Source organism: Cervus canadensis, chromosome 10 (genome assembly GCF_019320065.1).
Source record: "Cervus canadensis isolate Bull #8, Minnesota chromosome 10, ASM1932006v1, whole genome shotgun sequence".
In the NCBI taxonomy this organism is placed as follows: Eukaryota; Metazoa; Chordata; class Mammalia; order Artiodactyla; family Cervidae; genus Cervus; species Cervus canadensis.
The window spans coordinates 70730234-70732810 of NC_057395.1; the positions used below are offsets into that span (position 1 = coordinate 70730234).

General features: G+C 43.4%; 1 protein-coding gene across 5 annotated transcripts in view; it reads left to right on the top strand.

Moving 5' to 3' along the window:
* SGK2 (serum/glucocorticoid regulated kinase 2) overlaps nt 1-2577 on the top strand; it is a 28105-nt gene that overhangs the window by 15675 nt on the left and 9853 nt on the right. The gene's annotated exons all lie outside the window — the stretch shown is intronic.

The window sequence follows — 2577 nt, forward strand, 5'->3', positions numbered from 1 at the left end:
TGGTCAATAAAGCAGAAATAGATGTTTTTCTGGAACTCTCTTGCTTTTTCGATGATCTAGCGGATGTTGGCAATTTGATCTCTGGTTCCTCTGCCTTTTCTAAAACCAGCTTGAACATCTGGAAGTTCACGGTTCACATATTGCTGAAACCTGGCTTGGAGGATTTTAAGCATTATTTTACTAGCGTGTGAGATAAGTGCAATTGTGCGGTAGTTTGGGCATTCTTTGGCATTGCCTTTGTTTGGGACTGGAATGAAAACTGACCTTTTCCAGTCCCGTGGCCACTGCTGAGTTTTCCAAATTTGCAGGCATATTGAGTGCAGCACTTTCACAGCGTCATCTTTCAGGATTTGAAATAGCTCAACTGGAATTCCATCACCTCCACTAGCTTTGTTCATAGTGATGCTTTCTAAGGCCCACTTGACTTCACATTCCAGGATGTCTGGCTCTAGGTAAGTAATCACACCATTGTGATTATCTGGGTCCTGAAGATTTGTTTTGTACAGTTCTTCTGTGTATTCTTGCCACCTCTTCTTAATATCTTCTGTTTCTGTTAGGTCCCCCTACCATTTCTGTCCTTTATTGAGGCCATCTTTGCATGAAATATTCCCTTGGTATCTCTAATTTTCTTGAAGAGATCTCTAGTCTTTCCCATTCTATTGTTTCCCTCTATTTCTTTGCATTGATCACTGAGGAAGGCTTTCTTATCTCTCCTGACTGTTCTTTGGAACTCTGCATTCAAATGGGTATATCTTTCCTTTTCTCCTTTGCTTTTTGCTTCCCTTCTTTTTACAGCTATTTGTAAGGCCTCCTCAGACAGCTATTTTGCTTTTTTGCATTTCTTTTTCTTGGGGATGGTCTTGATTCCTGTCTCCTAAACAATGTCATGAACCTCCAACCATAGTTCATCAGGCACTCCGGCTATCAGATCTAGTCTCTTAAGTCTATTTCTCACTTCCACTGTATAGTCATAAGGGGTTTGATTAAGGTCATACCTGAATGGTCTAGTGGTTTTCTCCATTTTCCTCAATTTCAGTCTGAATTTGGCAATAAGGAGTTCATGACCTGAGCCACAGTCAGCTCCCAGTCTTGTTTTTGCTGACTATATAAAGCTTCTCCATCTTTGGCTGCAAAGAATATAATCAATCTGATTTCGGTGTCGACCATCTGGTGATGTCCATGTGTAGAGTCTTCTCCTGTGTGGTTGGAAGAGAGTGTTTGCTATGATCAATGTGTTCTCTTGGCAGAACTCTATAAGCCTTTGCCCTGCTTCATTCTGTACTCCAAGGCCAAATTTGCCTATTACTCCAGGTGTTTCTTGACTTCCTACTTTTGCATTCCAGTCCCCTATAATGAAAAGGACATTTTTTGGGGTGTTAGTTCTAGAAGGTCTTGTAGGTCTTCATAGAACTGTTCAACTTCAGCTTCTTCAGCATTACTGGTTGGGGCATAGACTTGGATTACCATGATATTGAATGGTTTGCCTTGGAAATGAACAAAGCTCATTCTGTCGTTTTTGAGATTGTATCCAAGTACTGCATTTCAGACTCTTTTGGTGACTATGATGGCTACTCCATTTCTTCTAAGGGATTCCTGCCCACAGTAGTAGATACAATGGTTATCTGAGTTAAATTCACCCATTCCAGTCCATCTTAGTTCACTGATTCCTAGAATGTTGATGTTCACTCTTGCCATCTCCTGTTTGACCACTTCCAATTTGCCCTGATTCATGGACCTAACATTCCAGGTTCCTATGCAATATTGCTCTTTACAGCATCAAGCCCTGCTTCCATCACCAGTCCCATTCACAACTGGGTGTTGTTTTTGCTTTGGCTCCATCCCTTCATTCTTTCTGGAGTTATTTGTCCACTGATCTCCAGTAGCATATTGGGCACCTACCGAACTGGGGAGTTCTTTCAGTGTCCTATATTTTCGCCTTTTCATACTGTTCATGGGGTTCTCAAGAATACTGAAGTGGTTTGCCATTCCCTTCTCCAGTGGACTACATTCTGTCAGACCTCTCCACCATGACCCGGCCATCTTGGTTGGCTCCACACAGCATGGCTTAGTTTCATTGAGTTAGACAAGGCTGTGGTCCGCGTGATCAGATTGGCTAGTTGTCTGTGATTGTAGTTTCAGTCTGTCTGCCCTCTGATCCTCTCTATGTGGGATAAGGACACCGAAATTCTTGGAGGTTCAATGATCTGCTTGGGACCACACATTCAGTGGGACTCAGTTCAGTTCAATTCAGTCACTCAGTCATGTCCGACTCTTTGCAACCCCATGAACCGCAGCATGCCAGGCCTCCCTGTCCATCACCAACTCCCGGAGTCCACCCAAACCCATGTCCATTGCGTCAGTGATGCCATCCAACAATCTCATTCTCTGTCGTCCCCTTCTCCTCCTGCCTTCAATCTTTCCCAGCATCAGGGTCTTTTCCAATGTGTCAGCTCTTCGCATCAGGTGGCCAAAGTATTGGAGTTTCAGCTTCAACATCAGTCCTTCCAATGAACACCTAGGACTGATCTCTTTTAGGATGGACTGGTTGGATCTCCTTGCAGTCCAAGGGACTCTCAA